Below are 12,188 nucleotides of genomic sequence, written 5' to 3'. Positions count from 1 at the left end.
TATATGGCTGCAGTTCTCTACTTCTGCCAAAATAAGTGTGGAAGGCATCACAGAATTAGCAATTTTCAAATTTCAACAACATTTGCATGTGTAGCCTAGTAATACAGAACCTATAGCCCTCCAGATGCTGAACTACAGGTAGTCGACTTACAACTGATGGATCCGGTCAGTCATTTTACAACTGTTTGGAGTTAGGACTCTCTCAGAACGGGTGCTTTACAGCCCATAAAGCATTTCAGACCGTCATGTTGCCTCCCCCGAGGTCACATGAGCGCATTTTCAGCGCTCGGCAACTGGCTGGCCTTTATAACTGGTTGCAGTGTCCCACAGTCATATGACCATGATTTGCGATATTTTGCCAATTTCTGGCATTTCTGGCAAAAAACACCCATTCAGAATAATGGTTTGCTTAACGACTGTGCCATTCACTTAACCACCCTGTGATTTGTTTAATGACACTATGAAAAGTATCTAAAAAATGATCTGATCTGATCTCAGTTTCTGATCTCAATTGTGGACATAAGTCAAGGATTATCTATAGAACCCCCAGCATCCTGCATCTGCCTACATAACAATCCAACTCTCTTCCTATCCATGTGTACTGACCAAAGTATATAAGTATGGTTAGTAGATCAAATACTGGATAAAGATTCCGTGGATGTCATCCTCAATTAGGCTATAGCAAATTGATTTCTATCTTTATTCCAAACTGTGTAAATTACATATAGGTTATTCTACAATGTTGGAAACTTAACAGAACATTCTTTCTCCCAAACATTTAAATGGAAAAGGTGAAATATCAACCCGGCATTCCAAAAGAATCGTTCTTTGCTTATAGGAGATAGGCTGAGACTGGTATGCAAAAGTTATAATTTGGCAACAAGTATATGCAATTATAAGGGACGCGGTGGCTCAGTGGGTTAGGACACTGAACTTGTTGATCGGAAGGTCGGCAGTTTGGCGGGTCGAATCCCGAGTGCCGCGTAGCAGAGTGAGCGCCTGTTACTCGTCCCAGCTTCTGCCCACCTAGCAGTTCGAAAGCACGTAAAAATGCAAGTAGACAAATAGGGACCACTACGGTGGGAAGGTAACAGCGTTCCGTGCGCCTTTGGCGTCTAGTCATGCCGGCCACATGACCACAGAGACGTCCTCGGACAAGCGCTGGCTCTTCGGCTATGAAACGGAGATGAGCACCGGCCCCTAGAGTTGGAAACGACTAGCACGCATGTGCGGGGGAACCTTTACCTTTACCTTTTATATGCAATTATGAAGTGTGAAAAAGCAAAGAACTCAAAAACAAATGTTCTCTATACTAGGATCTCTCAATATTAAAATAATTACAGATTTAAACCAAGAACCTAAGGCTGGGACTTTGCATAACAAGTTTCATGGACCAATGCACATTTAGATTGCAGCACTCTTTAGATACAGCAGAAATAAAGTAATTAACATTAAGTTCTGCTAGTGGCAAACAGCTTGAAGACTCTACTTGGCCAAACTTGAATAAATATTAGAAATTCACTGACATTAAGGCTCTGAGGTCAGTAGTTGAGGTGAAACATTACAATGTAATGTCAGTGAATTTCTAATATAGTTCACATTATCCCTCAAAGCAATAGTACTCAGGGGAACTGTTTCAACATAGGTAGCCTTACTGTCTAACTTAGCTGCATCCTCTGGACCACATGAAATTACCAAAAACTTTTCAAAGACAGCTCCACAGAACATGCTATTAGTATCTTGTCAGGATGTAATCAAGGCACAACTGTCACAGTGAAAAGATCTGGCATCCACAGTCACTGCAATCAATGTGCTTGAACATCATGAAACCTTGACATCAAAGGAAGATTCACAGCCCGCCTTAGAGGAGTGTGCTCCACCAGGTCTATTCCCTGACCTCCTTCCAACTGAACATAAAATTCACATCATCACCAGATCTTTCTCTAACACAGTCATACAAAGAGAATGCATGTCCATCTAGGTATGTTTGTGTAGTCAAAAAGTATTCCTATATACAAGTATATATTACGCTTACAAACTCCTTTGCATTTTTTTAATAAATGCTCTGGAAATACTTGTGCCTGGAAAGCTCTAGGTAGGGTACAGCCATTTCTACTCAGTAATAACATTGCCAAATCTATTTATGTATGCAGTGGGATTTTAAACATCCAGTGCAGTCTCAAGTGAGATCTGTCCCTTCATGTTAACTCCCCTCAAAACCAGTTGCTGTTCAGCTGCTCTCTACCCACTGTTAAGAAAATCAAAGTTCTCCATTTTTTAAACCCCAGGCAGCATAGGTCCAACTGTGAGTGATCAGATATCCATGCAACAGGTGTAGCCCACAAAGTCCCCTTTGACAGCCAGAGGGACAAAAATCAGTAACCCTCCTCCCATTAAACCAGAACAGGAAAGCCATCCACTCAATTTATGCAGCTCTGCATTTAAAATAACCTACAGGAAGAATCTGAACTTCAACAGCTCAGAGATGAGTAGAAACCCCGCCACCCTGTATCCAAGCATGAAACCACCTTGGTGTCTGCTGGTTCAGGGAGAGAGAAAATGCCAATACGATTCTCCTCTCCACCCACCCTTTCTTCTCCTGTAAATCCCTTTGGAGTCCTCCATAATCCCATGCAGGCTGCACTGGTCACTAAAGGACTGCTGGGTAAAGCAGGCTTTCCAGTTGGCTGCTTTGCTTTGGAAAAAAAACAGGCTTCTGGCTGTAAAACTGGACAGCATTGCTTTTAAGAGGGCAGTTCTATCTAAAGGACAGAAGGGAACTACTCCATCCAAGAGCAGCCATAACCTCTTGGGCAGTTAAGCTCTCTATTTAAACAAACCCCCATCACACATATGCAGCTGAGTTAAGAAACACCCAGCTAGACGTTAAAAACAAACTCTTAGCATTTTAATCCAAATCCCAAAACAAAACAGAAATGTAAATAAATGGGAGAGGAATGAACACTTCCACCTCTGTGTTAAATGATTTCTAATTCTATCCCCCCCACCTTTAAAATAATACAATGATGAGACCAACCATTTTGACCCCACACACAAGTACTGTCCCCTCTGGCTTAATTCTTTGTGCAAAACATACCAGCGGATATGCAATGGACAGGAAAATAAATTAACAGATTCTCCTGCTGAAAAATATATAACTCGATTCTCTCAGTAAGGAGGATATATAAAGGGAGCCATACTTCCCACCACCACCACCGTCCACCACACAGTCACTTATTTATATAAGCCAATGGAAACATGAGGCCTAAGCTTCAAGGGTACATAGACCTATTTTCAGTTTGCTTGTGATCCAAGGCCTTTTACCATGCATCCTTCCTGAACAGTTTCTAAACAGATTTCTTCTCGTGCACCAAAATGCTACAACATAAACAAACAAGGTCGAGAAGTTTGAAGTAAATACAGCCTCAAGATACAAAGAGCATCGATATTCAAATACAGTTAAAGAAATTAGCACTGGGGCTAGAAAAATGCAAACCCTCACCTACCTCTCTTCTTCTACAAGACGATCCAGGAATTCTCACCCGCCAAAATCCATAGGCAAGATACAGCAGAAATCATTATCCCAAAAATCGAAAAGGGGGGGAAAGGAAAGATTTGCATTTGTCCCCTCCTTTCCCGGAAAAAAAAACAAAAAAACCAGATGCCAAATAGATGCTGGTTGTTTACTTATAGCCACTCAGGGGAAAGAAAAAAAACAACAACCCACAAACCCATTAAAAAAAAGGTTCAGAAAGGATGCTAAATCCAAATATTCGAAGATATTTTTTTTCTCCACCCGGGGGGGGGGTTTAAAAAAAAACAAAAACACAACCACCACCAGGCAGCCCAGCCCCCTTACAGAAGGAGGGAGAGGGTGCTTCGCTTCCTTTCCACCACGATACTTCGGAGTTTCAAAATAAGGCCAAAAGAAAGAGCGAAGAGAGAGGGCAAGATCTTCCTAGGACGGCACACAAAGGGAGCTCCGGGTTCGCCTTTGATCTTCAAGCAGCCGCATCCGAGGAAGAAGAGCCCTGCTTTGCTGCCGCTGCCGCCTCGGTCGCCCTTCCTAGACCTCCCCACTCCCCCCCCCGTTCTAGCGAGAGAGGTTGCCCAAACCGACCGCTCGGGAGGCCGGATGGAACGCTGGAGCCCTCCGGATGGAACGCTGAGGTTTTCCCCAGGGAGGGGGAGCGAACGGAGGGAAAGCCAACGTTCAAGAGTTTCCCCGTCTGCCGGAACGTTCCTACTTTCCCTCCGGCCTCGCCAAGCCTCCCCTCGCCAATAGGCCCCCGCAGCCCCCGAACTAACCCGGAGTCTTAGCTGATCACCATCATTACTCGCTGGCCTGAACCTTCCCCAAGCAGGCTAAATGGCCTCATCGTCTCTCTCTCTCTCTCTCTCGCGAAGAAAAGCCGACGCGACCCAGGCTTTTGCTCCGTGTCTCGGCCTGGGGAAGATTTCCCCTTCTTTTTTTGTCCTTTCTTTAATCTCCTCCCCAGCTTCTGTTCCAGGCCTCTTCTCTTTCTTTTTCCTGTTTCGCTCTCCTTCCCTTTTTTTTTCCTCCTTTAAACTTCTCACCTGCTCCCTTCGCGCTCTAATCCTCAGCTCGAGCAGAGAAGGGGCGTCAAAGAAGCATCGGTGGCTGAGCTTTTCTCCCCCTCCGCTCCCCACCCCCCCCCCGCACACACACCCAACGAAGGGCTTTAAGGAATTGAACAGAAAGTGTTCACCGAGGCAGCCATTTTCAGAGAGGAAAGTAGGTCCTGCTGGGCCAGCTCCGGGTTTGCTTAACCTCCCCCTCCCTCCTCCCTCCTCCTCCTATGCAAAGGGAGGGTGGGATCCCGGAGTTAGGGACTCGTCCCTCCTCTTCGGCCCCCTTTCTCGCTCGGCTTCCTCTCCCCGCTGGACGGGAAGGGACTAGCTTAGGCCCGCTCCAAATCCTACCCCCCCTTGCCTTCGGCGCGAGACGGGCGCGATGTCTCGCAAAAGGAAGCGACCCGGTACTTTATTTTGTGTTGGAAGCTCGATGGCGGAAGGAGACGCCGAAATGGCGCGCGCGGGGGGGGGGGAAGTGAGCGATGCGTCCGTACGGAGCCGCAGCGCACGCTCGGTGGGCGAATCACTTCGCCGATTTTAACCCCTCGGTGTCCGGGCCGGGTGGGTTACAAAAGCACGTGGGCTGGGTTCAGAGGTCCCTTCCTCCTTTCTCCGCCCTGGCCGAGGCGGCGGGAGGAGCGGGAGGCAGGTGCAGCTCTGGCAAGAGATGGCGGCGCTGCGGCTTCCTCCTCGCGGACGCGAAAGATGTTCAAGAGGCCAACGATGCAAGGGAAGAGATCCCGGGACAATTTGGCCCAAGCCGAGGGGGAGAAGCCTTCTGCCGAGCCCGAAAGGGGGCGCTCGCTCGCTCAGGCGCCGGCCTCGGGGACTTCTCCAAGTGAGATCCCGCTGCGCCCTCCAGCGGTCGTAGCTTACAACTCTCCCGAGGTCTCGGGGGTGGCGGGGTGGGGTGGGGTGGGCTTGGGAGTTGTCGTTCGAACGGTTTCGGTTCGTTTGAAAGCCGACTTCTCCGATCCACCTCGATCTCTGTGGAGCTTGGTCTGGGAAGAGGATGCCGACGTAGGAAGCTGCGTTAGACTGAATCGACCCTGATTCTACAGGGGCTCTATATAGACTCTATACAGGACCGATTCTCTCCCCGCCCCCCCCCCCCGGTTCAATCTGAGATCTCTGCATGGAAAGCATATGCTTTTGCACCGTGCTGTAAAGTTCTCTTTGAGGTGGGGTGTGTGTGTGGTGTACGCACGTATTTAGGCGGTGTGCAAATGTTCTGGATTGGACGGACGCTTTAGAGTATGCAGACATTAAATGTAAGCTCCTCGTTGTAACTCCTTAGTGCAGCCGGGTTTCTTTCTCAGCAGGCAGTCCACACAACTCCAGAAAAAGACATAAGGTAGCTACTTTCAAGAGTTGCAGATACTATACACTTCTTCGGCCTTTGTTCATTCTGAAGCCTCCTTTCCTGATTATTTCCAAAATATTGCCCACTTCTAATGTTAATATCCAGGGGTGTCAAACTCAATTTCATTGAGGGCTGCATCAGCATTGTGGTTGTCCTCAATGGGCCGGGTGGGTATGGCCAGGGTGGGCGTGGCTAGAGTGCGTATGGCCTACTGGGTGGGCATGGCCAGCTCTACATTGTTCACATCAAGGGTGCCTATGGGGGCCTGGGCAGGAGTGGGACAGATCTGAGGGTCTCTGGCAGAAGGAGGGTCTCTAGGCCAGGGCCAAGGCAGCGGGGGCCGTTCCCTCACTGTTTCCAGGATGGCTTCGCGGGCCGCATGAAACCACTTTGCGGGCCGGATCTGGCCCCCGGGCCTTGTGTTTGACATGTCTGTATTAGTCACTAATTACAGTTTCTGGGAACTGACCAGCCAAAGTGTCCCCGCTCCTCCCCGCATTCATATTCACTCATCAAAAATTAGAATGCCTTTGTTTTCCACATGTTGCCACTGTGAAGCAATTGGGTACAGCGAGATATTTTGGTAAATGGTTGTTTCGGGTTATCAAAACCACCTTTTGATCAGCTTCATTTTTTCTGGGAATTTTTAAATGTAAATATTATGAAGCATTTGTCATTTTCAGAAGTTCTGGATTCTTAAAAAGGCCTGTTGGGCCTGATTCATGCAACATTGTAACCCACGACTTGCTTTTATCATTATTGAAAAAAATACATTAGGGTTCATTCATCAAATGTACTTTGTAGATTCATCTCTATTTTTTGGATGCTGTACTGTATGTGTTTCTGATCAGTTGGTTTTATATAAATTAATGTGATGGTTCTGATTGCAGTCCTGAGCTGGAATATAAATATAGGGAGGAAATAAAAGTTTGATTGATCCTTTGGCTATCTTTAGTATTCTTAAAAATCTTGAATGATAGATTTCACCAAAAACATTTATTTTTTTAAAGTAACAATAGCACAAAGTTTTATTATTTCTTTGTTCATATTCCACCTTTATTATTTTTATAAGCAGGTCAAAGCAATGAGCATACTTAATATTCTTTCCTCCTCTTATTTTCCCCACAATAACTGTGAGGTGTGTTGGGCTGAGAGGCAAAGTCACCTAGCCAGTACTTGTGCCTGAGGTGGGACAATAACTCACAGTCTCCTAGTTTCTAGCCTGGTGCTTTAACCACTGGACCAATGGATACTATCATATTATGGATATACAAGATATACCAAAAGTCAGACCCTATATATTTTATTTTTTTCCTGAGAAAGTGTTTAGGAGTGTTGAAAGATTCACGCATCAAACAAGTAAGAGTTAAAAGAAAATGGCAGCCAATTCAAATGTTTAATATAATTGAAGATAAACTGTGAAGCCTGATTTTTGCTATACCCTGTAAACCAGAGGTACCCAATGCCCAGACCACGGCCCACTACCAGGGCTTGAGCCCTTTGCAACTGGGCCACAGAGGTAGCAGGTGACCGTGCGTGCTTACACACACACCCACTTGCACAAGCAGCAGGCAACTGCCTTCCATTTGTGCAGAACCATCCCCTCTTCCTCCACTCCCCCTGGCCAGTCCACAAAGCTGGAAAGGTTGGGGAACTCTGCTTTATACTATCAATTTTGCCATTGCTCCATAATTTTACATTTTGGTTTCCCTTCGGCCAAGTTCTTCTATTCCAATGTTGTATCATATTTGTTCTTACAATTGTCAGTACATATCTTAACTGTATTTCTCAATTATGTTTTCTGGAATTATGTCTAAAAAAGTATTTGTGGCTTCAGAGTAAATTTTATTTTGAGAATTTTCAGACTATTTTGATGTATATTTGTCCAATACTGGATTTTTGTTTTAACATCACCACCATGCAGGATGAGTTGTTCCTCCTTTGTAATGGTATCTCCAACATTTATTGTTACATGATTTGTCTGTATTGACAGAGTTCATCTGTAAAAGAGTTTACACCAATTTGAACCAGCCATTTTCTGAGGGGTGTTTCACAAATGACCTGATGTGGAGTTGTCTTGGCGAGATGGGTAGCAAACAAATGAATGAATGAATGAATGAATGAGTGAACGAACAAATGGTGCATTGTAAAAGGCTAACCAAGTGGTGAAATGGGCATGAGTCATTAACCTTTGCTTTTCAGAAGTGAGGACTTCTGAGGGTAAAATAATTTTATTATTTTGTCTCAGCTGGGCTGGTTCTGTTTTTGGAAATCCACTCCAGTACTATATTGTTCATGATTACAGTATTTCCTTTGCATTTCACAATACTGGTATTTTTTTATTTGTATTTATACTTTTACTTCATAATAATTTCATTTTTGGGAGGAGTGTAAAGTTACTTGCTTTATATGTGTGCATTTTCTCCTCAAGAAAAATTGTGTATTTCTCCCCCAATCCTTATATAATAAACAATTATTCCTCAAAAAAAAGGTTCCCTAGTGCATGAGACAGGACCCTTTTAGAGGTTAGAATGATAGATTTGGACCGAATACAGGTAGTCCTCGATTTACGACCCCAATTAAGCCCAAAATTGGGGTTGCTAAGTGAGACATTTGTTAAGTGAGTTTTGCCCCCATTTTACGACCTTTCTTACCACATTTGTTAAGTGAATCACTGCAGTTGTTAAGTTAGTAGTGGCTGTTAAGTGAATCTGGCTTTCCCACTGACTTTCCTTGTCAGAAGGTTGCAAAAGATAATCACATGATCCTGGGACACAGCAAGCGTCATGAATATGAACCAGTTACCAAGCGTCTAAATCTTGATCACGTGACTTTGGGATGCTGCAATGGTCATAAGTGTGAAAATCAACGATGTCACTTTTCTCAGTGATGTAACTTCAAAAGGTCACTAAACAAACTGTTGTAGCTTGAGGACTACCTAACATGTTTTGCAATGCTTTGTATTCTTTATTATTGCTTATGTTAACCTGTGGTACTGGGTTGTTAATAAAAACTTCATACCTGCCACAGAATGGTACTTTACATTGATTCCAAATATGTTTCTTTTGACTATCTCTACAGTGCCAAGCTTCAGCAGCCACTAGGATTTGACATGGCGTTTCCCATGTCATTAATATTTTGGTCTCTCATCAAACAGATTAGTGTATCCTGTGTGTATCCAGGTGCTATCCATGCTGAGTCTTGGTTGGACTGCAGGCAGCTGGCCTCCCAAGGACAATGGGAACTCGTCCAACTCAGCTTGGGTACAAAACTGGGCTTTATTTGGCCATGAAGCATCTCCATAGACATACGGACGCACAGAGAGACACAGAGAGAGAGAGAGATCCAAAAGATCATTACTTAATGTGTGATCATAGCCTCCTGCCTTCAAATTCTTATGTGGTTGTACCAGGCCCAGACTGCTCAGCCAGTCAGCCTCAAGAGTTTGATGAAGAAACTTTGATCAGAGGGATCTGCATCTGAGTGGTTTTAGAATTTGGGGTGGGGGAAAAGCCTGGTGGTAGTACTTAACAAAATAAATGCATTTTATGGAAGACAGCAATGGCCATTTTCTTGTGTGTTCTTGACAAGAAAACTAGAGAAATGTGTCCATGAGGATCAAGTGAATTCAAAAGACTTGCTTTGTTTTATACAGCTGTTCCTATTAGCACTATTGTCATTAAGAGGTTGTGCTCTTTGAATATTATTTATTATTCCATACATGCAGCCAGAATGGAGTCTGCTTTTGCATCATAAGATGTGATCATTGTTAAATGGGTCATCACATGACTGCACCCAGTTTTACAACATTTTTTTTGTGGCAGTCATTAAGAGAATGCTGTGGTTGTTAACAAACCCATTTTTCATTATGGGTATTTTTTGTGGGAAAGTGGAAGAAAATGCCAGTTTCCAGCAAAAACATTGTCATGTGGTCACACTACAAATGGCCATAAATGCAGGCTGGTTGCTCAGTGCCCAACATGCAGTTGCCATCTAAGGTTGTAAGTTCCTTTTTCATGGTCCATCAAATGGCCACTGAGTAAGTAAGTTGTATGTCAAGGACTACCTGTGCTTTAGTCGTATTCTGGTCAATGAGACTGACTTCTTGATTTAATTTTAATGGATCAGATTAAGGTGCAGCAACTTAAGCCATATATTCCCCAATAATGAGATGTACATTTGACTCAATGGTTTCCCTCAAAACGGTCCTGAGTTTTTTGGAGATGTTAAAAATTAGAACCACCTAGAAATTGTGTCTGAACAAGTCACTTTATGAGAATTTAAAACTGGTATGAGAATTTAAAACTGGTAACAGGATTCTTGACTGAGCTCTGCTTGCATCATGGCCCACAAAAGTGTTGTGTTCCAGAAAGCTATCTGGTGTGCATCAGTCTGGATTGCTATTCAAGGTTCACAATATAAGAAGAACAGCATACAGATAGTCCTTGACTTAGGACCGTTCATGTAGGGACCGACTTTACAACCGCCCTGAGTCCTTCGGGAGAAGGGCGGTATACAAATATAATAAAACAAATAAAACAAACAGCACTGAAAAAAGTGACTTAATGACTGTTTTCACACTTAACCACCATTGCAGCATCCCTGTAATCACGTGATCCAAATTCTGACGCTTGGCAACTGGCTCATATTTGTGACGTTTGCAGTATCCCGGGATCTAAGCAAAGTCAATAGGGAAGCCAGATTCACTTAACAACCGTGTTACTGATTTAACAACTGCAATGACTCACTTAACAACTGTGGCAAGAAAGGTCGTAAAATGGGACAAAACTTATTTAACAATTGTCTTGCTTAGCAACAGAAATTTTGGGCTCAATTGTGCTTGCAAGTCAAGGACTATCTGTATGTGTTTATATCACAACCTGACCACTGAAGCAGCAATGAATGCTATTTGGGGGGAGGGAGACATTTTTTTCCAGCTCACATCTACATATAATGAGTTTCCTTATTATACTATCCCAAGCAACAAATCTTTAAAATAGGCAACAGCAAATCTCTGAAATTCTTTAGGCAATATATTGGTCATGGTTCCGAAGGTCCAAGAAACACGTTTTCCAGAGCAGGCTGGTTTCAGGTTTGCATATTCAACAATCACCCAGTGTATAATTCTACACCATTTAGCAAAAAAAATGCTGTACAGTAGCATACCTAACATATTTGATGCCCAGAGTGGATTATTTTTAACACCCTCTCCTTTGGTGTTGCTGTGCCACAGCACCGTCAAAACAGCTGATCAACATGCTGGCAGAAGAAGGCAGAAGAATTCAACTCCATCCCCACCATCAATCCTCCAGATAGTCTCCTTGTAATCCCTAAGTTGCCAGACATACACCCGCTTATTGGTCCACCTGGGGTGGACCATCTCCCACTGCACGTCCTTGCTATGCTACTGATAATCCCCCAAACGGAGATTATATCACTTTATATCACTTTACTAGAGCTAAAGGTGGCATTTGATTCTATATCCCAAGAGGAACTCAGGACAAAATTAACAGCCTGAACAATTAGACCGCCATCTACTTGCATTGATTATACAATTACACGAAGACACTACAGTATCATAAAGCTCAATGGTAATAGTAATGGGGACCTGACAGAACCTCTTGCTATCTGTCAAGAGATAAGCAAGGATGCAATCTTGCCCTCTTTCTCTTCAATCTTAATTATATGAACAACATAGTTGAGGCTTGTTTTTGACAACTCAAGCTTTCCTATTCCTCCTCTTGCCCCATGGCTACTGATGATGCAGCCATTCTCTCTATATCAAAAGTGGGGGGTGGGGTGTATGCCTCTTGGAGCCTTAACTGCCTATTGAAATAGAGGAGAGTAAAAGTAAAGGAATGGAGGGGCAGTTTCAGACTTGCAAGATTCTCTTAATCTTAAAATAAAAGAACTACTGTAATACTCCTGGGTTGTTTCTTATCTGGACTACCTTTCAAAACAGAGAAGTAGGGACAGAATCTCCCATCTCTGTTATAAAATTGCTCTTTCCTCCTGGGCTCTCCCTTATTTTTTTTTAAAAGATTATGTATGCTCATCACAGGAGGCCCTTTTTCTGTGGCCTAAATTGATGCATTATCCATCAGGGCTACAGCCGGAAAGAGTTTCAAACCTCTGTATGAAAATTAGATTTATATCTGTTCAAAAATGGAGGTTGAACCAGCATCCCTTGTTCTGTTAATATGTCCACTCTCTATATGGTGTCAGTTAA

The 12,188-nt window shown here is 43.7% G+C and overlaps 1 protein-coding gene across 1 annotated transcript in view; it reads right to left on the bottom strand.

Annotated features, from left to right (window-relative positions):
* KMT2D (lysine methyltransferase 2D) overlaps positions 1 to 5,115 on the bottom strand; it is a 124,716-nt gene extending 119,601 nt beyond the window's left edge. The window contains exon 1 of the mRNA XM_081317957.1: positions 4,309 to 5,115. The gene's annotated coding sequence lies outside the window, so the exon portion shown is untranslated. The remainder of the gene's footprint in view (positions 1 to 4,308) is intronic.
* Between the last annotated feature and the right edge of the window lie 7,073 nt (positions 5,116 to 12,188).

The sequence above is a fragment of the Vipera berus genome, assembly GCF_964194415.1.
Source record: "Vipera berus genome assembly, chromosome: 2".
NCBI classification, from domain to species: domain Eukaryota; kingdom Metazoa; phylum Chordata; class Lepidosauria; order Squamata; family Viperidae; genus Vipera; species Vipera berus.
Note: the sequence above shows the minus strand (reverse complement) of the source record. Positions and strands in the feature narration are given on the sequence as shown.